The 23,588-nt window shown below is 45.8% G+C and overlaps 1 protein-coding gene across 1 annotated transcript in view; it reads left to right on the forward strand.

Annotated features, from left to right (window-relative positions):
• Nucleotides 1-23,588, forward strand: part of LOC119457888 (Kv channel-interacting protein 1) — a 313,549-nt gene that overhangs the window by 100,163 nt on the left and 189,798 nt on the right. The gene's annotated exons all lie outside the window — the stretch shown is intronic.

The raw sequence follows: 23,588 nt of genomic DNA on the forward strand, positions 1-23,588 counted from the left end.
TCTGATTTTCCTAAATACGCTTGGCCCATTGAAAAATCCAGTTACTACTATATATATATATATATATATATATACAGTGAGTGAATCCAGTACTACTATATATATATATATATATATATATATACAGTGAGTGCTGAAGAGGTATTAACTGTAATTAAGTTAAATAAAGGCTGATAAACTTACTTACAATGGAACTAATTAAGCCTAAATAACACTCTGTAAGACTGCTGAAGGGTAGGGAAGCGTAATAAAGAAGAATGAATAAATAAATCATTAACTAACCGATCAGCTTAATCAAACGCAATTAGGGCTAAGGTAATTAAGACTAATCAAGGTTATTGAGGGTAATTATAATGACTTATGCATAATTAAGATGAATTGCGATTGCATTACTTAGGCTCAATCAAGATTAATAAGTGTAATGAAAATTAATTATTATTACATTACTTAACCCTAATTCAGATTCAGAATTACGGTCATAATAATTTCGCCCAATAAGATTAATGCCGACTTATTAGGTTCACCAATCAGGTAATTGCAACAGGTCATATCAATACTTGCGGCACACTGCGTCGTCCTTCACTGCGTGAGCCGCGGTGTGCGTAACTCGGCCACTCAATCAATCATTCGCTGCCCGAGTGCAAGACGAGCGACTGGAAATAATGCTTGCGCATTATCTGACAAGTCCCACTAGGGAGTTTCTGCAGTATCTTTTTCTGCTTAAAGGACAGATTCAGTTGATATGTGCCTTTGCAATGTCGCTTGCACTCTGCGATTCGCAGGGATTTTATAGCAGCCTTTGAATGAGAAGCCTTCAGAGAGCAAGAGCAGCTTTGGGGGCCATAAACCATAGCCTTAACTCGACGCCGTTATTTCAGTTGGCTCCACTTGCGGTCCGAACAATCGCATGTTCACAAGAGTGTATTTGGTTGGGTGGATTCCTTTGCTTACTTTGCGCGTGCCCCTGTCTTGCACAAGCGCATCGGCGTTATCATTCCTTCATCGTCTTAATTAATGTGTAACCATTCTTTGGTGAGTACCCCAGAGAAACCGTGTATGTACCGTAACGCCTTGCAACTGGAATTAAGTGCGCAATTGTTCAAGTTACGACATTTAATCGTTATAATAGTCTAACTGTAGATAATTGGTAGCCTTAAGAATCGAGAACAGAAAAAAAGAGAGAAATGAACACGTCAATGTGTAAGTATTCTTTGGTGGGTACCCCGAAGAAACTGTGTCTGTCCCGTAACGTCTTGTAGTAACTGGGAAATAAGTGTGTAACTGTTCAAGTTAAGGCATCTATTCGCTATAGTAGCGTAACTGTAGACGATTGGGAGCTTTAGAATCGAGAAAAAAAGTGTCCGACGATTACGATACTCCCTAATGTGAAATTTGATCAAATCCTGAGCTAGGACAACCTAATTAAGGCTAGCAGCTATAGCTATATAAAACATTCTATACTATTTGCTCAAACGCCGCTCGTTCCTCCTGTACGTTGGCACATAAAAAAACAAGACCACGGACTCTTGTACGGAATGGTAGCTTCAACGGCCCCGGATATACTGTGCATGATGCGGCCAGTCACAGCCGAAGGCCTCAAGGCCACAGTGTTACAAGTTAGACCTTTGCTAAGATTGTCTGCTAAAGCCATATCGGCTCTACACTAAATAAACGTCTCGCCAATTCTTAAGTGGCAAGTAAATCCGCATATGAATCCGGAGGTTGCTACAGATGTCCTGTACCTGTTTGAGTTAATATCAGCCCCAAGACTGCACTATTGGAGGATATCAGGTTGTCTCGTTCTCTCATTGACTAATAACTCACGAGTAGTCCTTGTATGAGTGTAAGCTGCTGGTAAATGTGTACCGTATATATGGTTCAGAGAGAAAAACTTGGAGGACGCTTAAGCTTCGCCTTTAAGAGTAGAACGCGATATCATTCAAAGACTGCTTGTCACGCTTCCAGACAACTGCACCTTATATAACCGTAATGTTTACGTTCAAACGCTGGTGGCGAACGCTATGCACGAAGGCGAGCTTTCTGGTCCTTTCTTTTGTCTTTCCCCCGCACTGCGGCCGCAGCCACTACAAACGTTGGCCACTACCACCGATGCGGATGCGCGGAAGCGAGCGCCATCTGGATGGTGTTGCAAAGAACCGAGTGCTGTGCGCCGCTCCCACTAAGACAGACCTCAAACGGCATCTAGAAAAGGGGTTTATGTTTGACTTTCCGCGTAGCAGAATGACGTTTTCTTGGATATTCACATTACAATCCGACGCTATCATGTGTGTATGTTGTGCGTAAGTCGTACTTTGCGAATTTTCTGACGCATAGTACTTTGAGAAATTCATTTATTTCAGTAACGCCTAGTGCGCCACGCGGAGGGCCTGTGTGATTCGGGATGCTTGGTTGGGGCCGATTTTTGTTCTAACGGACAACGCCGCCGACACCACCACCGGAGTTACTGCGACATTGGGCCCTTAACGCTGTCACGTTAATATGCAATTACTGCGCGTCTGAGATTTACAGACGTCGTATACCTAATCTCTCCGGATAATAGTCGTACAAATAGTCGATCGCGCCTTGCCGGAAGCCAACGCTGTAAGGTTTCTGCTGTCGCCACGTTATATGGCCCTCGAGACATGCATGATGATGATGATTGAACATTATTGAGAGCAGACGAAGTTGTTTGGTGGCCGCCCTCAGTCCAGGAAGCCATGTGACCTGGCCGCCTGGCTTGTCCCGTTCACAAGCTGACGCTGGTCATCAGGGTTGAGGCTGGTGAGCTAGGTCTGCCACTGCTCCGGTGTGGGGTTGGGGATATGGGGGATGTCGGTGTTTCGGTCGAATTTCCGCACCATGTGCATGGTACAGGGTGTTTGGCGTGTGTAGGCATCCTCGAAATATAATTTTTTCTCATTTTTCCTATTTTCACTCTTCTATAAGATAGGCCAGCGGGCCGTCAATTTCACAATAAAGAATTACTCCGCCTCATTTGACCAGTGTCGTTGTTGGAAAGTCGAAAATATTGAATACTTGGCAAACGACCATTGACGAAGAACAAAATCTGCGAATAGTCAAATCTAATAAAAAAAAAAGCCTCAATCCTTGCTCAAGGTAACTTTTAAGTATAGTCTGCATATGTATTAATTAATTTGGGAAATCTTATTTTTGACGATATTGTTGTGAATCACTTTGAAGTTACCTCATATTCTTTAAGCACGCGCTCGCGCTCGGCACGGCATCCAACGGCACGAGCGCAAACCGAGGGGTGCCAACGAGCCAGCTGTGAAAGACGACGACGACGCTCGCGCCAATGCTGATTACAATAGTTTTTTTTCTACACGCGGACACGATGCTGGGGGTGCTAGCCCTTAACAGCTTCGCTGTAAAGGAATTGGCAACTGGTGCTGGGCTAATAATTTGGTGTTCCTTGGCAGTTGCGTCCGCACCACAAGCGGCACCATTATCAGCCACCCGATGTCCGGAGCTATAGGGCGTGGTGACGTACAAGTAGCTGTCCTAACATAACCTAACCTAATCTAGCCTAAGTAACATAACCATCACGAACACAAGCGGACCCATACCGTATACTCTGCATGCGAGGGTATATATATATATATATATAGTCAAAGCTATCAAACACCCTGTTGGAACTAGCGTTTCGGATGACGTCGCAGTCTCCTTCGAGCGGCCTCTGCAAGTTTTCTCGGTGACCCCAAGGAACCTGATAGCGTTTGTCCGCAAGCTTGGGGCGGACGCCGTAATGGGAAGTGAATCTGCGTGGTGGTCTGCCCGCCGGCAGCAGAGAAACGACTGTGCCACCGGTCTTGCGAAATATGAAGACGGATGAAACATTCGGGCAACTTTGGCTGCGACGCGGTTTCATCTTTCTGAGAGGCAGCGGCCAAGAATGAACAACATCAACGACAAGAAAAGGCAAGGGATAAAACAATTGCTGCGTGGACAGCACTAGACAAACGTTTCCGAGGAGGCAAAAATGAAAAAAAAAAACGATGTACACATTCGGCCTTATTACACGGTGATTCGTCTCTTTCAAAGATCAAGCACTTTGCTTGCTTTTTCAGATATGCCCCCCCCCCCCCTCCCCCTTACCGCGCAAGCTTGTATTCCATACAGTACAACGTTCTCGCGCCACGTCTTCTGTCACGTCTGCGCTTGTTCATTTATGTTTTTTTTTATTTCTCCCCCGTCACCCAAGAATGACCAACGTGACTTAGTTTGCAGTCTGGCGGACGTGTTCTAACGTGCTTTTTCGATGTTATTGTCCCATTTGATCGTCTTCCCCTTTCTACGATACTCAGAGCCACACTCGGGCAGCATATTGAACCCCTCTATTATACTGTGCAAAGATCCACATTAGTCACAGTAATAGCTCCAAGATATGAACAATTGCCTCACGTAGTTTGAAGTAAACCCTCGACCGTCTTGTGATCGCTGATATCGTTATCGCGGTTAGCCTTCATCGTTTTTCCGTGATATCTAGAGCAACACTCGCGGAGATAATGCCCATCCATTCATAATAGATATATTCTTGCGATAAGGTATGTAGTCTGCGTCCGTTGACTGACGCCTAATTTTTCGTGTTCGCAATGCTTGAAGTGGGGCCCGGGCTTGGGAACACAACAGACAACCACCGCCCTCAGGTGGTCTGAAACCCCCATGAAACGTGAGAACGCGAAAACCGAATAACTAGCAATCGGACCAGATTGCGTTTATTCCGACAGGTTCCTGAAATTTAGCGATAGTTTAATTTAAGCGAAGTCATTTGTATCAGTGCAACTGCATGACTTGAAAACGAATTGAATCAGAAATTTAGTTACGTGCACTGTGACGGAAGGCAAGATAGCTGCATGGTGCGCAGGTCGAAGGCTTCGAAGCTGGAGCGAGTCCTGTTTGCAGTTGCTTCTAAATTTCTTGCGAGCGAATAAACTCACAATTCGCCACGTTGAATGAGAAGACAGCATCTTCTGCTTACACCGCTATGAACTAAAGCATGCTATCAAAGCGATATGACGCCTGACGGCATATGACATGTGCCATGATCAACTTCAGACCTTCCGCGCTGCTTATCGTTTACCACTACCATGCCAGCGGACGGAAGTAGATTAACGAGAATATTCCTGCCCTTTGAAAGCATTACTAACACTAAGGTTCGGACAGAAAACTAAACCAACAAAACCAAATTATGCTTAAGCGTACATTACTATAATTAATTAAAGAGCCTGCTTATTAAACGAACGTACACTCCGCGATCTGAATCGCCCGCATGATATTTAAGATATTTCAAAATAAAGCAATAATCTACCCACCGCAAAGAAAGAAGTCACCCGGAGTCAAGTGTTTCGAACAAACCAGCACATTGTCCGTCACATTTTTCTAAGTTCGCGAGATTTGTGAACTACGAGGCAACTTTATTGCGCACGCCCTTATGTGAGAACCTGTTTCGTTTCGAGACGGACCATGGATCGGCTAGTTCTCGTCGCCACCACCACTACGTGTAGAGCGATAAAGTGGAGTCACGAATTGCTGGAGAAAATGAGAGCTAAACTTCCTTTTATTTGTTTCTTTCTTTAAATCTTGCGCTATGGCTTCAGTGCTGGTCGGTGCATCAGTATGACGTCACGAATGTGAAAATATATTCCGGTGCATGGGCCGTATTGGCGCAGAAAAACAAATAAAAAATTTCTCGATACATGTTATGTTGAGTTTACTGCTCTTTTGGAGTGCAATGTGGCTCTTCTCTACCTGTAAAATATGAGCTATACACAATTACACGCTGTTAAAATCTGACGTCACAGCGATTTGGTGCGTGAACTTAACAAACCTCTTTTCGAGCTAAGAGTACCGGTTATGCTACTGCAGCAGCGTAAGTTTCTAGTGAAGCTTAACTTAGCGTTGCTCTTGATTTATGAGCACTTACTTATAACGACTACTGAGCGTTCCTAGAATAAGATTTTCTGTTACATGTGAACCTTTCCAAACCATGCACGCTAGCGCCCGAGAAACCGAGAGAATTTGTGAGGCGGGCTTCACCTCAATTGGGTTGTTGTTACGGAGAAGCTAGATTTAAGAAAACCGTTATGGTTAGGCGTGCTTTCGCGCATGGAAAGTACATGAACGTACACGCGTAGCAAGCGCTGTGTACTTGATATTTTTCATAATTCACAGTCATCGTTTTTTTCCTGGCTTTGCCTTGTTGTGTCATAGTTTCACGCATTGTTCAACGGCCGTTCTCCTCTTCTTTCTTTTGTGTTTACCTTGCGTTTTGTTGTAGGTACTATGTTCTTTCCACAATTGTTCTTTTTATTAATTGTTTCTTTTTAAAATTATGTTCCCATGCAGTGTTCTTGTTCTTGGTTTTAAATGTATGCGTGAGCCAGCACTCAGATCTTAGGGTTGTTCCTGGGCACGTTAAATAAACATGATTGATTGATTGGTTGATTATTATTATTATTATTATTATTATTATTATTATTATTATTATTATTAATTTGTCTTGGTTTTTAAATTTACCTTGGCTGGTGTCTTCTTTTCTTCGCGCTATCTAGCAATCAGGTAAATAACAGGCTTAACAAATGCTACTAATTATGCAAAATGCATGTGCACTGCCTATAAAGCAGTGTGCACAGTTCTTGTGAAAATTTTCTAGGCCACGTACCCCGCGTGTGCCAAGATTCCTCCACGGGATTTTCGCCGTAGAGAATCCAATGCATATTAAGCAGGGATTACGAAATTCGCGAGCATGGCGTTCAATACAGCTGCGCTGAACAGGGTTAGTTAATGTTGTAGCTAACTTGAAGTCGTTTTAAAGCGAATAGCTTTATTTTTCTTACTTTTTCGCACGTTTTCGTGGTAGGTAGGAAGTACGACCGTGGTTTCACTTGGGAGAGGGAAAGCGAGGAAGTGTGCTAACTGTTGCGTCGCTCGCTCGTTCCTTCGTTCGTTTGGGCTGTTCGTTTACATTGACAATCCTTGCCGATGGTTTCTGCATATTTTATTTTCTTCGTAGCGTTGTTTTTTCACGGCTAAGCTCAAGCCGACTGCTGCACTTCCCTTTCTCCTTACCGTCAGCAGTTTTTTCACCTCTGTTGTTTTTCATCTTTTATATACATGCGGTATCAACTGCCAATAAGTGCTCCATTCCGAGCCACTCAGTACGTGTGTGCTTCACTTCAGCAGAGAGCTGCGCGTTAGCTACGATCTAATAGTCAAGTTTCCTTCGCGACGTGGTGAGGGCGAAACTGCGGATGAGGTTGGTGGCCGGACAACTAGATAACGATGATAACGTAATGGACAGGATGGACGGACGGACTCATGGACGTAACAGAGCCAGTTTTCGAGCACATAACTGCTGTGACAGTACAAAGAAAGCGCTGAGTGAGGCTGTCTCCGTTGCGAGGCGCTGAACGCCGATGTATATGTGCACCGCGGAGCTCTCGCGCACTCGGGTCATAGTCGAGAAACAAAAGAAGTGGACGGAGCGACGCATCAGAGAGGCTGAGAACGAGTTGACTTCGGGGCAGAGAGAGAGAGAGAAAAGGGGTTGTGGGGGGGAAGTTGGCGCTGCGGACTCGCATGGCTGGACTTGCGTGAAATTAGAGACGTCGCGCTCTCCCCGGCCTTTGTCGTAGTCGACCGCTTCTCCCATCTTGGCGGCGTTTTAAGTCCCCGAGCCGCAAGATATCCACGTTCGCAATAAAAAGTAAAAGAATAGAATGACACGCGGTGGAGTTGCGCGTTGCTGTTCTTTCCTGTCCCAAAGGGAAGGCAGGCGCAGGCGAACTTTTCTGGCTACGTCACCAGCGGAGCAATTTGCCGCTAATGTGCGCATGTCGGCCAGTTCTTACGTCGGGCCTACCGCCCCCTAGAGGCAGGGGGAGAAGGCCTTCGTCTTCGAATGTGGAGTTCGTGACTACCCCGAGCGTAAGGGATCGACGAAACGGTGCCATTACCATCGTTCAAGATCAAAACGTTTATGTCGCCAAAACAAAAACGCTGCACGCATTGTGTGCCTGGGACGGTCGTGAATTGCTATACTGGTGTAACGATCATTTTTTTTTCTCCCACGTCTCGAAACCTGGACACGGGACGTGTCGAACAAGTTGGCTATAGACCAATATAGCGTGAAAATTTCAGTTGACCGATTTATAGAGCGATTGAATGATGAACGTCCAAGGGCAACACCTGGGCTATCAGAGATGCCGTATAGTTGTGATTTCTGGATTAACTGATAACACTGCCTTCAACGAATTTTGTTTGCCGTGGAGCGTATACAATCCGAACACGTGGTCATTAGCAGAATGTCGCACGCACCAATTAGGGGAATGCCACCAGAGATAACCATAAACATGGATCCTTTTTGCTATCCTGCATTGGATTAGGGGAAGTTTAATGTAAAGTAACAGGAATAACACAACGCTAACGATAACAAGAGAGTAAAACAGGTCTAAAAGAAGCACCAACACATTCCGAAAAAAAAAAGAAGAGCTGTGACCGCTGCTTTAATAACGGTCCATGATCTGCATAATATCACGCATACATTGTTCATTGTTGGCGGCAATAAATACCACGAACATGCACCGTATTGGTCGTGAAACCAACAAGAAGAAAAAAAAAAAAAAGAAGAGCCGAGCTCAATGCTGCACACAAAGCTTCTTATTGCGGAGAAGCCGCCTTCGCGGACCGGTTTTGGTGACCACGGGTGGTAATACTTCCAACACAATTTATCGGAAAGCGGGATGTTTTATAGTATTAGTGCCTGAGGTCGGATTGTTCATTTCGGCGATATCTTTAGGTTGGTTCATTCCGCCGATCACATTGCGGCAGCTCGCCGAGAGTAGCCAAAAAGTCTACTCGAGTCTCCAGAGATACCCTGGTTCCTAGGTGACGACGCCGAGCTGTAGGGAGACCGTTGATGTCTATACTCTGCTTCGGAACGAAATGCCCACTAGCTGCATAGTGCAAAAAAAAGGGGAAAAAAAGAAAAAAAAGAGAAGGAAAGCACACCACCCGAGTGCATGCACTGCGGCACAATGGAGGTTTCTGCTGAGCACTGTCTCGTTGAGTGCCCAAAACATGACCACCATCGATAGTTTTTTTCACAGTCGTCTGGGCACTTATATAAGGTGTCCCAGCTAACGTTAACCAAGATGTTCAAAGAAAAAAAAATTTGAAAAACACTGCAAGATACGATAGGCACCCTTTTTCTATCCGAGGAGTCCTTGCATCCTGGTTGATCCCCAACAAAAATAAATTTGTTCTCAAGGCTGTACGGCAAGGTCTCGTGGACAATAACTCAATAAAATCTTTGTCAACAGTAAGTTCGGGGGCGTTCTTAAAATTTTCTTTTATAATTCTATGACCAGTTCTTTGTTGTACTCGTATAAGTACTTTCTATTTTTTTTATCTTCTGTATGATCCATTCACTTACTTTGCTAGTGTTTTATTTTGTTACAGACACTTTACAGTATTTTGCTTTCTGATTTTTTATGTTTTGTTATTTTTTATTAGCTACTAAGACTTTGGCATAGTCGGCCCTTTCAATGGCCAAACATTATACATTTCTTAATTAATAAAGAAGAAGAAGGATGGGATATTCTTCTGAGAAACATCACTTCCACCTGACTCTCCCATTTTACTCTTTGTGTGTCGGTGTAATCGGTGAACTCTTGAAACTAGCTGCAGCGCTCTTGCAGAATCCGCCTCCCACGTGCCCTGTCATTCGCTTGTCCTCGGTGAAAGTTGTTCCACGTGGCATACGTAACGTTGTCGGTACAAGGTACGATCAAGTGGAGCGTACGGGTCGCTGAAATAAAGCTAGTTTAATTGGGCGGAAGAGCGGCTAGTTACTCAGTCCTAGTGCTAATAATAGTCTGGCATTCTTCCTAGTAGGTGTGCTATAAAGGGGCCGACACGTGGCACGATGGAAGACGAAAATAAAAACAAGGAGCGAGAGTATAGGCTTTAAAATTCGAAAGCCCAGCCATTGTACGATTACGCAGACAATAGAATAAATATTGTTGAGAAAGGGAGGCGTGTCACGTCATCGACTTGTACACATGGCACGTCAATAGCGCGCTCGAGCGAGACGGCGTCCGATAATTTCATTCTTAAAGGCGGTATTTTAAGAGGACACTAAAGCGCTGCATTAAATCAGTTGAGATTAACAAAGGATTCTTTGAAAATTCGACAATAATTCATTTGGTGTAAAAAAAGGTTGAATGTTTGATGAAATGTTTGATGAAATACTTGATGAAATGCTTGATGAAATCGGCCTATAGTCGGTAGCAGCCAAGAAATCACCGCCCGAGCACTCCGTACAGATGGTTAACCAGCGAAGCTGAATTGTGCAGCCCCGGTGTTTATCACTAGGTTAATCCCAGTCTTTCTCAAGTATTGATTACGTCTTCGTGTTTCTTAATGAGGTTACACACACGTTCGGCTGCGACGACGGAGAGAACGACGTCACCGACGGTAGGCCCGCAGTCCGCCGTTGTCGCATTGCTGCTTGCGATTCTTCGAAATTAAAAATTGCTTCGGAAATAAATCTGTCCGTCACGTAAGACAATGAATGGCTCATACCACCTTAAGCAATGGCTCATACCCCCGTAAACGTAGCCTCCCCACTACGACGACCGAACAGAAGTGAAATTATACTCTGGAATGATGAGCGGCAACGGAGCCAGCTGGGGAAGCAAACGACGACGACGAACGCGGGAGCAGTGGCACGAGCGCGTGCGCGCGGTCGCGTGGAGGGGCGCCAACGAACCAGTTGTGGACGAAGACGACGACACTCGAGCCCTTGCTGATGATGATAGTTTTCGGCGTACAGGCGACAGACGGACGAATCGGCTAGCCACATGCAACCGATTCGTCCCGTCTGGGCAGATAACCGGTGGACCATTAGAGTTACAGAATGGATGCCAAGGGTATAGGCAAGCACAGTCGAGGACGGCAGGAAGTTAGGTGGGCGATGAAATGAGGTAATTTGCAGGCTCAAGTTGGAATCAGCTATAGCGCAAGACTATCGCGTTCCACTCTTAAAGGAGAGGCTTAAGCGTCCTCCAATTTTCTTCTCCCGTGCAAGATGTTTCTGAGCTTTCGGGCTTACCTCTTCGCGAACAGTACCCGATCAGAGATGCACTCGCTGCGCATTAAACCACGAGTCGATCCATACTTTCTGACGTGCACACTAAAAGAACGACAAACTGTAGCTTTTAAGTCAGCTTTTAGCCAGTCCGAGAAATTTTCTGCTTCCGCAGTTAATGGAGCCGACACACTCGGAAGCCACTGACACAAGAGAAGTTTCACTTTAGGGCTCGCGTCGGTCATTCAGTAACGAAAGACGACTGCGCGTTCGTGAGAACGAAAGGGGAGTAGGGCTATCTTACCTATTGTGAGCTAGTAATGCTTCCGCGAAAGCATTTACATTCAGTCGGTGTCGTGGGCAGGTCGATCAGAGGCGGCCATTGGCGGAGGGTCCTTCTGATTCTGGTGTCTAGTTGGCTGACGCAACTTGTACTTTCACTTCACTACGCGAGTTTGGTGAGGTAGAGTAGTATACGCATTTTGTCGGCTTACAAACGTGCTGTTCACGTACCATCGTAACCAGACAAAATTTCCTTTCTCCCTCGACGTACCCGTATACGTACGGCCTACCCAACAGTGCACGCTTTTCGATAGACAGGGCGTGGCAGTGTTCAGCTTATCAGAAGCATTTGCTCTGCGATTACTGTTGCTTTTTTTTCTTCACCGGATCCTTGCACTGTGCGTCTTTCTTCGTGTCTTTTCTTGCTTTGTTATTATTCCTCTCTCTTCTTTTTTTTTTTGTCGCATTGCTTCACCTCGCATCTCGGCGCATGAGCTTAGGAGGTTCGAACTAGCAGAACCAGACGATGGCTGTGCCCCAGCGTTCCTCGCAAAAACAGAGCGCGTTTAGATGGAGGAACGTGAGTCAATCATGCGGGGAAGTTCAATATCCATCAGTCTCGGAGTTCGCTGGTAAAACCCATCGAGCGAAACAAAAAGAAAAAAAAAAAACACGAAAGAAAAATCCATCGAGGGAAACGAAGGTGTGTAAGAACGAAGCACGTTCGGTCCAGAAGGGCCTTAATAATGTACTCACGCACCAGTGTTGCGTGAACGGTTCGAACAAGATGGAGGCGTCGAATTCTTTTCTTTTCGTACGCTGCTGTGTGGCGGCGCTGTCGTCTGGAAAAGAGGTTGGATAAGGCTTGTTGCTGGGCGCGTTAGCTGCAGTCAAATGAGAACGTAACATAGATTACGTATAAAGCAGGGTGCATTGGAGATAGGTTGGACGCTAATCTTCAACTTGTTTATCGCTGGTTGCCGCCGCGTGCGCAGTTCAAAGCACACTGCACAAGGGGAAACCAGTCGATCGCGCCCGACGGGAAAGTGAGGCAGATGAAGCGACGAAAAAGAGCAGGCGTGCGAGCGACTGCATGGCAAAGGCGTTCTATCACAGACAGGTCGCAACTGATGTCCTTAGATTATGGGCCAGTCGGCGGCATTTTCCTTCGTGACGTCATGTGCATGACCCTGGTGGTGGCACGACGTGTGAAGGAGGGACCGAAAAATAGTCCTGACAGGAGCATGCGACTACTTCTCGAACTATCAGAGATGGTTCAGGGGCCCTTTAGGTTAGACTCGTTAGTAAATTACCCCTTTGCGATAACAGAGTGGCCACGCCAAAGGTGAGCGCAGGCTTCGGAAGCTAGAAATGAGACAAAAGAATGGAAGACGAGTGGTCATACCTCCAAATTCCCGCGCGAGCTCCCGTCCAAGATGATATACTGACTTTGAAAGCGGTTGCTGGGGGCTTCTTAATTGCTCATCGCAAAACGAAGCATTTTATTTCAAGGGATCCTTCCGAACACGGGTTACAAGAACTACAAGCTTCGCAATAAAATACTAAATTCAAATCTTTATTGATAATCATTAGTTCCTAAGAAAAATGATATACCAGTCAGGGTCTCCGAACTCCTCTCGGTGTTGTGTGAAACGTTCACGGAATAAGAAAGCGGCATTCCAATAAGCAACAGAAAAAGTAATCTAGCAAATTCTTCCAAGAGCACTGTTTGCAGGTCTTTAAAGAGTAGCTTCAAAGCCCAACAGCCTTTGTTGTCGCGGAGGTGTTCCTTGAACAAGATGGGCGATCGACCTTTTACCGAATTTACGGTCCTGGTAACTTGACCTGATCGATCATCAGCTTGGAAAGGCCCACGTGTGCTCCTTCAGTTTGCGAAAGTGGCGGACCATAGAAATGGTGTGCCTCGTCCATTGCCCTTGCAGTATTCGAAGTATCGTCTTCTCTCTCTCTCTCTCTCTCTTTCACTGCCTCAACGTGTAAGGTAGCATATCGGACAAATCATAGTTAACCTTTTTTTCTTACATTTCTTTCTCTCTTTCTCTTAGGGTTGTTGTGCTTCGATAAAGCCTACTTAATTCGCGCACCAACCGGCCTCCTTGTTCAAAGTATGCACAACACTCTAAACCAATACAAAGAGGAAACATTACTTTCTTGCGATGCTTGGTCCACATCTCCGTTTTGTATGCAACAGGTGCCTACGAAGATGCCGGTGGTGCTGAGCAGGCGTTCTACCGTCCTCAACTCGTTAAGCTCACGAAATCGAAACGGCGGTCTTGGCCACAGACAGAACACATGAGTTCGGAGAACACGGAACTTTCGCAGCTCAGACGCTGAGGTGACAAGGATGGTGAACCGGGAGAGCTGCAATTTATCCGTGATAGCATGCACCTTGGAACAACTCCGAAGGTGTACCATCCTACCGCTTATATCCAGTCGTTGTCGGGAGCGTGGGTGCGTGGCCGGCTTTCTGTATAGCACCACCGTAATCGCCGGGCACAAGGACGAGCGCACGTGTGAAGTTATTGAATCTTCTAAGGCTGAAAAATAGAAAAGCACTTGTGGGGGGAGCCAGCCTGCTATGATGCTGAAAAAATGAGGAAGGTGAATTTATTGGCCACTCTTAACATGTTTGTATTTTTGAGTTTAAGCGGTCCTGTACTGATGCGTCATGGCCGTTAGCATGCTTGATGTCGTGTTGTCTCTCTTTTTTTTTTCATTGTTGTGCATAGTATAAACAAAACTCAGTGGCAATTAGCAGTAAATGCGAAAATGCGAGAGAAATGCGCCGGTATTACGGTGCACCTATTTGAGGTCCGAGATACGTGATTTAAACAGCGTTCACCACATTGCAAAATGTTGTTAAAGAGCTCACTCGACACGCAGTCTGCCTATTCGAGAAGGAAATGCAACAATATATATATATATATATATATATATATATATATATATATAGTAGTAACTGGATTTTTCAATGGGCCAAGCTTATTTAGAAAAAGCAGAAGCACAACTTCGCAGTTATCTTAGGTTTATTTACCCAACAGTTTCGGTCGGTGGACCGAAACTGTTGGGTAAGTAAACCTATATATATATATATATATATATATATATATATATATATAGGTTTACTTTTCTACGCTCTGCCATCCCCTCTGTACCTCTACCACGTGAACAGCATCCCACACTTCCCAGACGCACACGCTTTGACACTCCTAATGCTTACGCAACAACAGTTTCAGTTGTTAGACAGTACTCGTCCTGCCATTCTCTTAATGCTTTCTTGTTCGTGGCACGCAGCTATTACGGCTCAGCTGACGTGCTCGTCGGCGCCGTTTCTGCATCTGCCGAACCCTGGAATAAATGCGGCCGCGGTTACCTAGCTGCTACCCACCTCCGCGCCAAGGGTTAAGCCGTGGAAACAAACGCGTGGTTGATTGAAGTAGGAAATTGCTTTCGTGCCGAGGGCAGCATACGCGGGAGTGTGATTGGAAATTGTGCGTGCCTGGGAGGATTGGCTGCCGAACGAACTTTGGGAATGTGTGCAGCTGATCCTTGGTTTGTTAAAGAAAAAAGGAGAACATATAGAATATAAACGGCAATATTCAAAATTAAATGTAGGAGGAACAACAGCAACGACAGCCATAACAACGTTTTCTTGTTCCAGCCACGAGATTATTCCTCGAACCAGTGAGTCAATTTCGAATTCCCACCTCCCCCTTTCCCCAAACAGTGCGCGCTGTTGTGGTTAAGGATGCTGTTAAGTTATATGCATCTATAATAGTAATACATGTGCTTCTGGCTAGACTTAGGCGTTTGTGACATTTGTCACGGTTACAAACTTGTGTTCATTCGTGATTACAATGCAAGATTTCCTTTTATTTCTTAAATGGCACTGTATTGTAGAGGAGACCACGAACAACAGCGACAGAAACGCTAGTACAGAATTAGGACAAAGCTATTTAAGAAGTAAAGAAATAACATGGACATATAGCATGGAACCTCTAATATAACCGCTTTAAAATTAAATTAAACGAACTAAAGCCAACTATTGCAGTGTTGAATAGAGTTCTATTCGCGACTGTGACAAAACTGCAGCGCACGTTTCGTGGGACTGTCTATAGGCGGCCTCCGAGACCGCACCGGCTTAGCTGGGCCCACTGTAATCTCTGAGGCCACAGTCCCAGCTATAGACAACCTATGCAGAGCGTGAAATCAGGAATATGCGGGGGGGGGGGGGGGGGGGGGGGGCTGCCGTCATATTCCATGCGAGAACAAAAAAGTTTTGAGAAGTTGTACCCGCGTGAATTTTCTCAGCAGGCAAGATTAGTAGGCTTGACCAAGCTTTCAAAAGTCTACTTCGCGTAAATTGTTGTTCGAAGCCGCGAACAGCGAAGTCAACTGAATCCTCTGCTCATTTTGTAATTGCTACGCCTCTTTGTTTGCAAGCAGTTGGTTTTTCGGTATATCGATGATTGATGACGATCGATGCGCTGCAACGTCCCAGAGGAACGCCTTGACTACGAGATGATGCCATGGTGCAGGTGCTTCGCACCGAGTTTGACATAGACACCTTGTTTTGCAAAGTTTTAGTTGCGGTGTAACGTTTATACCGCCCGTCGATTAGTGACTTAGGGTTCTTTAGTGTTCTGATGCTTAACAAGAGGTCATGGGCTGGGTTCCCGGCCGCATTTCAATGGGCGTGGTATGAAAAAAAAAAGAAAAAAAAAGAAAAGAGCGCCCATGTACTCAGGTATAGGTGTACTTTGAAGAGAACCCCACATTGTCAAAATTGATTCGAAGTGCTCCGCTGCGGCGTGCCTCAAATCCCCGCTTTTTCTACGCGACATTAGACTCCATGAACATGCAACTATAGCTCCATGCTCCCAAGAAAATGCATGCGGTTTCCTCAGAAAGAAATACATACAGTTAAAGAAAATTTACTCGACGCTTTGGGATCGCGCTCAGCACCCCCAACAGGCCAGGGCAGTAGTTCTAGCGAGCAAGCTAGTTAGAAGGCTAGAAGCTGGCAGTTCGAGATGCGTTCCGTACGGCAGTGTCGATTATTTTGCCTTCGCGCTGCTTAGTTACTGGAGCGATTCTACCTGTCAGGCGGTGGTCTCGGTTTCAATCCCAGGACCGACTCCTTCTTCCCTTTATCTTCCCCAAGCATCTCAGGTGGGGTTGCTTGTAGTTTCGTAACCCACTCAGAGGGATGCCGGCTTTGCCCTTGATAAGCATACATCTCTGCTTCTGATTGCCGTAGAAATTATTCGCTTAAAAGAAAATAGAGACGACAACGTTTATTTTCATTGAAGTGACTAAACAAGGAGACGCTGGCACCAAGAAATCGTTCCGGCTTCTCTTTCTCGTGCCATAAACTTGGCAATATTTCGCCAGTAGCCGAACATCGCGAAGGTAAACGAATTACACGTCATCACAGGATATAAGCGGAGCGCACAGTCAGAGTACGAATGGCATAAGAGGGAAAGAAATACAGCTTAAGACGCAACAAACACTAACGATACTTAAAATACAAGCTGCCACAATAAAGACAGAACAGGAAAAACACATCGCTGCTTCGAAAGATGAAAGTTAAACACAGCGCACAATGTTATTCCCATCGGGACAAGATACGCAAGTTGTGCAGTCTAGTATTGGTGGACTTGCACTGGCCTCCAAAAACTCATGTACAGCAACGAGCGCACGTCCTTGAAGTGTAGCTGTTGGCCATGGGCCCAATGGCTGATTGGTTTCCGATAAAGTCTCATTAATTTAGATACCGGTCGACTTGTTAATTTAAAGCAATGTTATAAAAGAGGACGATTTTTCTAGCGCGCAGCTGAAAATTATGCTCCCCATAGCAATTAAGTCACTGTGGCTGCGAGACCAAGCTTGGAGCTTGAAATTTACTGAAATGAATTTGCCTATATGAGAGGGGCCCGGCTTTAGTATTCGGATTCCATTAATCTGAGTTAATAACTATGCGGGCGGCTAATGGCGCGCCAATTCCTAGTGTGCTCCTGTCTTCGGGCTTCTAGTCCCTGTAAAAACGATAAGAACGATTAAAAAAAAAAGCTCCTGGGTTTATTCATTTGGGAACTCGAAACTGGGTCACTTAAGTGATCACATTGGGTTCTGCACCTTGCGTTTGTTAGCCGTCGATTAAGTATCTTCGGTCGTGCAAAGGCCAAATACCTTGTCTTACAAAATAAAAACAAAATGAAGTAACGCATGAGACGCGGACATTCGTACGAATGTTTCGGTGTAACTTGAGAGATGAACAACGGAATATATCAGCAAGTAAGAATACAAGGAGAATGGCGGTATGCGAGACTCATTTATACAGGAACCATATAGTACGTATGTAAATCTGCGGAAGCTCCGATGCTCCCTTCTTGTCACCTATTGTATGTGGCGCGTTTGGATTAACAAATTCCAAGCTGGCGATGTTTCGTTTTTGTTTGTAACGAAGCAGGCCTCAGAGTAGTCGCCTAATATCCTTGTCCCGATGCGAAGTACATACGTGTCATTTTTCTTCATTTTCTCGACGAGCCGAAAATATTTTTTTTCTCTCCTCCCCAGTTGCGGCCGGGCCGCCTTTGCGAGTTCATTTCGCTTTCGCTGTCCTCTGACTGCTTATTGAAACAGATGAACCCGGTGCCCTGCCTCTGGTAAATGCGTAGAGCTAAGCGCTATCTGTTACCCTCTCGTATCTTTCTTCCCTGTGCATATCGAATGAGAAGCAAGGCGTAATCTACGCGTTCCCGCTCCGAAAAGTTGATCAATCCCCTGACATGTCTCTTTACGGTAAGAATTGGCATTGAGATTACGTTCTTGAGCTTTTAAGATCTTTTTTTTTGTTCCTGATGCGCATGATGAGGTGCTTGGAAAATGCATTATTGTTTTGACCGGAGCCCTCAGAGGACGCGAAGGGCGGCCGCAACCAGCAGATTCTGTCCATTGGGCCTTTGCACCTGAAACTAGCGATGTTTGGAAACCTGAATATAATTGTGGAAGCTGGTCTATATTTTCTGTCGGGACTGTTTGTTTGCAGGTATACTGTCTCTGCGTTTCCATATTTTTGCAGCCGCATCTGTCAAGAACATCGTTTCCTGCACCTTTGACTAGTGTCTGTGTTCTAAATCTCTCATTACCGCGTCGTCATGCGAGACGAAGTCTGAGGCGGCATATCACTGCTGGAGTACGCCCCCAAGAGCCATTGTAAGCGAGGCCAATGCAACGCCAATGTTGGTCAACGCGGGCACAACGTCCAACTGGCGCTGCTTGATGTTGTGCTAGGGTGCTGGAGTACATTCGGTAGCTTCACCGTGGGTTGCGTGAAGTGGCCATCAGAAGATTGGCAGAAGCAAATCTTCTGTCGAGTGTTTCATTGTGCTCGTATTCCCAAAACGTGATAAGCAGAGAGACATCCTTAGGCGTCTATGTACTCGCCGGTTTAGATAAGCAGCATTCCTCTGTTCAAAAAGTTCATAGCCCCTGGTCTTGCTCTGACAAACAAATCAGCTCTCCAGCTCCACCAGGTTTTCTCGTGGACAGTGACTTGATCAATTCTACGTGAACGCTAATTTAGGTTAATTGTTTTTATTTCGTCTGACCAGCTCATGCTTATGCTGTTCTTCCACTCTTCTAACCTTTTTTTTTTTCGTCCGTTCTTATCAGTCATCCATTGACTGGTTCAGATAGTGTTTTGTCATTTCACTATGAAGTTGCTTTGGCAGGGTGTTGAATTTTATTACCTTTCTTTTTATTGTTTTTCTGTACTAAACTTTCGATATAGTTATTTTTTTATTGGACAAACTTCCCACCTTTCACAGCTAATAAAAAAGAAAGTAGGCGATTGCCAGCGTCGTGACGTCAGTCGTCCTCGTGACGCCAACTATCGCTGTCTTGCACGGAACTGCTCGAAAGTTGTCTTCACAGCGAGAATTTAGCTTGTGGTGAGAGGGTAGATTAAGAATGTCGACAGTGTCATCGTCAAGATCGTAAAGTTGCGCGTGTGCGCGTAAATGCAACACGTCATATATGTCACAAGTCACACTACTGAATGAAGAAAAGTGAACACCGGATATTGCCAGAACCGCGCCGCTCTTCATGCCTCCCCCCTCCTGCCCTCATGCTGATGTTTCATTAAGGCAGAAAAAAGCGACGCATCCCTTTTTCCCTACGATTGTTTGTTTAGGAAATCGGGTACCGCCAGATTTTTTCTTTGGCCCCTTCCATTATCCTCCCCGTTTTCCCATCCTCCCGTCTCAGCTAAGCCCTACCCTAGTTCATGGCCAACGGACGAACCGTGTATGCAGATGTGCGCGTGCTATTAGGCACCCCCGATATCGATTCGGGAGTATTTGTGGCCCGCTGCCGGTTAATTATCGATGCGTCCTCCGACCCGTCTCCCCCAACTTCCCCTTAACCCCGTGCGACCTCGCGATCGTGAGAAGGGCCAAACTTCCCGAGCGCGCCGTGGCTCCCTTTCCCCACCTCCTCTAACTCTTTGTGGACGCAGTAGATTGCGGTCGCCTCTTCTATCCCGAGCCCGTTTCGAAGCCCTTAATTAACATCGATAAGGCACCCGCCTGATCTGCTGTCCATGGGCGCCAGACGAACCCTCCCTTCGCCGCGTGTTACTCCCAATCATCCCTTGTTCCCCATAGCGTCGTCAAGGCATGCCGCTATATATAAAAAAATCTGTGTGACTGTTCTCCATCTGCTCATTTCTCTCTCAACTCCCTAATCTACCGAACCAATTTTCCCTCAAAACACTACTCCCACTCACGCATTCAATTTCCCTCGGACTTGCATTATTCCCGTTCGCGCCGCCAGTGCTCCAAACAGTAGCGAAAGCAGTGCGAGGTGATTGTTTTTCCCGTTCGCTTTCCTCGTGGTAGCCTTTCTTGCCTAAAAAAAATCCTGCTCAATCGCTGCCAATTTTCCCCATCACGCTGTATCACTCGAGCTCGCATCATCACCATACTCGCGTCCGTATGCGAGGCGGCGGTTATTTTTCGGCCTATTTCCGCCAACCCATCTTCCTTCCCGAAACCATCTTCTCTCTACCATTCGCTCCCTATTTTCCTCAACGTATATCATTCTCCGTATAACGTCATTGCTGCGTGCGGCACTCACAAAAAAAATGCGTGTTTGCAAAGCAATCGTTCTTTTCCGCCCGTCCCGTCTTTGTTTCCCACCCCTGTTTCGCGCGATGCCTTCCTTCCCTGATTTCGCACTTCAACCGGTCTTCCCTATTCGCGCCACCATCGCGTGCAACAGTCGGTTGGGGAAAAGCGTTGCCAGGCGCCGCAAGAAGACAGTAAGGAACGAGCGGCAAGGGTTGAAGGAGTGGCGTGGAAGCAGGAAGCGCAGGAGAGGCCTTCGGCGGAAGTCGTCCCAGGATTATCGATTGCCTCCCGAAAAGATGTCGCTCGGCGCGCAACTCTTTCTTCTCCCCTTCTCTTTCTCCCCTTTTCGGGAGCGCGCGGAATCTCGCGCGCCATCCTCAAGCCACTCTGACCGTGCGACGGCGTCTCGATAAAGCGTTGGCGATGATTGCTGTGGCGGCAGAGGGGGACGCTTCCTTTTTTCGTTATAGAGGAATTTAAACCGCTTTGGAGGTGTATAACTAGGAAATATGGGCCGATCCCGAAGGCAGTGCACTCTAACGCAGCGCCTCAAAGCGCTAGCTGTGATGAGGGAAGAATGCTAGAAATTGGCAAGTGACGCACGTGCCATACGCTTCAAAAGTGGGACTTTGGCACGATAGAAGCATGCGTGCGATCGTGGCCAAATGGTTAGAGCACTGGAGTACTGTACTGAAAGACAGTGGTTCTCTATCCCTCCAGCGGTCACGCATTATTTTATAGCAGTATAGGCCAACTTCACCGAATTTGGAAGTATCTAACAGAAAACTCGAGGTGCGTTGCGCGTACGCTTACAGTGTGCACGAAATCGGAAGTTAGTAAGAAATACGGGGTAAAGAAACGTCACTTTGATGAATGAGATTGTGCGAGGACGCGCGCGCAGCTGTCGACACGTAATAATCTAAGTATGCTGTCGCATACATTGAGAGTTAGCGGTGCTGGCAAAGTCCTGGTCTAGCTTTTAAAGACAGTCTTACCTTAGCGAGTTACCATCACTTTTATAAATATGGGTTGGAGTGCATAAGGCAGGCATTGCCAAATCCTGACTGGGAGATTACCATTGTCGTTGAAAAGAAAAGTGTGCAATCATTGCATTCTACCGGTGCTAACATATGGGGCAGAAACTTGGAGGTTAACAAAGAAGCTCGAGAACAAGTTAAAGACCGTACAAATAGCGATGGAACGAAAAATGTTGGGCATAACGTTAAGAGACAGGAAGATAGTGGTGTGAATCAGAGAGCAAACGGGGATAGCTGATATTTAATTGACATGAAGAGGAAAAAATGGAGCTGTGCAAGCCATGTTGTGTGTGGGATGGATAACCGGTGGACCATTAGGGTTACAGAATGGGTGGCAAGGTAAGGGAAGCGCAGACGAGGACGGAAGAAAAGTAGGTGGGGTTATAAAATTAGAAAATTTGCAGGCGCAAGTTGGAATCAGCTAGCGCAAGAAAGGGTGACTGGAGATCGCTTGGAGAGGCATTGGTCCTACAATGGACTTACAATAGGTTGATTATATATATATATATATATATATATATATATATATATATATATGCCACGCGGCATGGAGCTTCATATGAAATATATGGACACTCGATGCGATCTTTCGCCATTGTCAAAAATTACATCCAATTCTGCGTTTCACTTTGTGCGCTCCTTTTGTTCGCGAATTATGTTCTTTTACTACGCAAGATAGGGCGCAGTTACTGTGAACTCCAATAGTTCAAACTACACGTACCTTTTGTTCAAGAAAGAAAGAAAGAAAGAAAGAAAGAAAGAAAGAAAGAAAGAAAGAAAGAAAGAAAGAAAGAAAGAAAGAAAGAAAGAAAGAAAGAAAGAAAGAAAGAAAGAAACTGCTACTGCACGTATGATGTGTTACTAGGTGCGTACAAACCATTAACTTACATTCCAGTCTGTTGGCTCCGTGATTTAATATTCACGAGAAACGTCGTTCGCGAAGTCTGCTTTCAGCTGACAGCGGCTAGAGGCGCTATAGTTGTTCATGCAAAGAATTCCCGCACTTGGAAAGATGGGAAGCCGCTTACCACGGGAACCCATAGTGCTAGCGCATTAATAACGCAATACGTGTTCTCGCGAACAGAAATGCCGTTCGCCATTTCCTCGCTAACATCGTTCTATGCCGTTCTGTTTTTATAACACCCTTCACAGTGACGTGCTTTTCGCGCTGCTTCGTGTATAACGTACGTGCGCGTAAGTTAGGTTCCCGTTATATGGCGTCGTGGTATGAAAGGGTTCGCAACTGGCCGATCAGTTGCGGGGCTCCTATTGCAATTGCTTGTTCGCATACAACGCGAAGCGGAAAACCCTAGCAACGATTGCGTCATACACGTACGTACTAGCTATTGAACGCGTTATTACTGCGTTATTCTGGAATTGCGTGATTCGGGTGCTCTGTACCTGGTCATACATCTTGATTCGCTCCCTCTGTTTGCAAGCATTAAAAGCCAACCGCAGCGAAATTTTGGGCCGCGTAAAAGCATACTTTCAGATAGTGTAGATATAGATCAACCTCCGTTAAGAACATTACGTTCAAATACAAGTGGCTGCATTACGCAAGGTTCGCAAGAGAATAAACGTTTCCGATACCGAAACTGAAACCGCCATTGCCACTATCCGGAAGTGACGCAAGACCCAGAAGTTTAAGAAACAGCACGGCTCCCTGAGTACTCCCTAAGTGCCCTCTTTTTTTCGACGTGTTCTGTGACGGCTCCTCGCCATGGGTGCAGTAAAGCCTCGCTCACGATACGCTCGTGCTGTGTTTCTGTGTCTCTTGTCTTCGCCCCAGTGGCACTGAGTTTTAAGCAAGTATTCTCAATATGGCCTCCGAGATTAGGCGACACCCGCGGCGGGCTGAAAATCTCGGAGGCGACGTGGTGGGGCTTTAGTTGTATTCGCTAACCACCAGGTGCACGCATCGTCTGCTTAGGTGCTACTCGAAGGGTTTTAATAAGAAAATTAGACAATTACCAGACAAAGCCAAAGCTAAGTTATGTTGCAGTT

The sequence above is a fragment of the Dermacentor silvarum genome, chromosome 7, assembly GCF_013339745.2.
Source record: "Dermacentor silvarum isolate Dsil-2018 chromosome 7, BIME_Dsil_1.4, whole genome shotgun sequence".
Lineage (NCBI taxonomy): Eukaryota > Metazoa > Arthropoda > Arachnida > Ixodida > Ixodidae > Dermacentor > Dermacentor silvarum.